Source organism: Peromyscus maniculatus, chromosome X, assembly GCF_049852395.1.
Source record: "Peromyscus maniculatus bairdii isolate BWxNUB_F1_BW_parent chromosome X, HU_Pman_BW_mat_3.1, whole genome shotgun sequence".
NCBI lineage: Eukaryota > Metazoa > Chordata > Mammalia > Rodentia > Cricetidae > Peromyscus > Peromyscus maniculatus.
Window position 1 is genome coordinate 52,663,864 of NC_134875.1, and position 1,039 is coordinate 52,664,902.

At 42.1% G+C, this 1,039-nt stretch overlaps 1 pseudogene; it reads right to left on the reverse strand.

The window, feature by feature from the left end:
- Positions 1-365: 365 nt before the first annotated feature.
- On the reverse strand, positions 366-732 carry LOC102922648 (small ubiquitin-related modifier 1 pseudogene; annotated as a pseudogene).
- Between the last annotated feature and the right edge of the window lie 307 nt (positions 733-1,039).

Genomic DNA, 1,039 nt, shown 5'->3' on the forward strand with positions numbered 1-1,039 from the left:
TTCAAGTTGAGGGAAGGTCATTTTCCCACAGTTTAGTTCTGAAAGACTTCCATCTCCCACTGAAAATCACAGTCCAGGAGTGAAGCAACTGCATGCTGGAACTCCAGGGCCAATTGGGAGGTCATGGGAAAGCTCACACTGGCCGGTCTTTTTATCATCACCAACCTGGAAATGAATTGTCCTGAAAAAGGTGGCCTCTCTGTGCACACACAACACTTTTTTCTAAAGGGAGAAGGGAGATATTAAGGGAGCCGAGGTTTGATCACCAAAAAACCAGCACAACAAAAACAACCATTAATGAATATTGAACACTAGAATTCAGATTAGCAGATGTTCTAAAGAGCTGGAGTGTCAGGATTCAGTTTTCATTTTGAACACCACATTGCAAAAGAACCATTTTTAAAAATAAAAAAGGATTGAGAGGAAAGGAAAAAATAAAGAGAAGTGTCTAATGACACTCCCTCATCCCCTGGTTGTTCTTGATGAACTTCAGCCCCATTCCCAGTTCTTCCATCCCCAGTTGTTTGGGAGTATGCCAATCAATAAGTCTCTGTCTGTCAGAGAGAGATCTGAGTGAATTCAGTGGAACTCCTTCCTTGCCTTGACACTGCGAGTCTGAGTTTCTTGAGATGTGATGTCATTTTCACCCCAATAACTTTGAGTTTAATGTATTCCCCTTCCTTCTTGTCCCCCTAAGTCCTCAGTTAAAGGTTTTACCTCCTGGTCAGACATGGTGACAGTGGCTTTATCGGGCGGGGGTCTCTGCCCCACAGTGGCCTCTGGCAGGCAGACTCTCACGCTCTATTTTCCTTCACTTTTCAATAAGTGAAATTACAAGGTGTCTTCAGGGTTCTGTATCTTGGATTGTTTTGTAATCTGATAAACCATGGGTCACAAGGGTTGTACAAAGGTGTGAAGTAAAGGCATGTCCTTTATTGCAAATTAGGTTTCTTAATGAGATTCCTAGAAAATTGTAGGTTTACTGCTGGGAAAGAAGAAAGACCATATATTGCTTAGGTCTTAAGCATAGTATATTGGT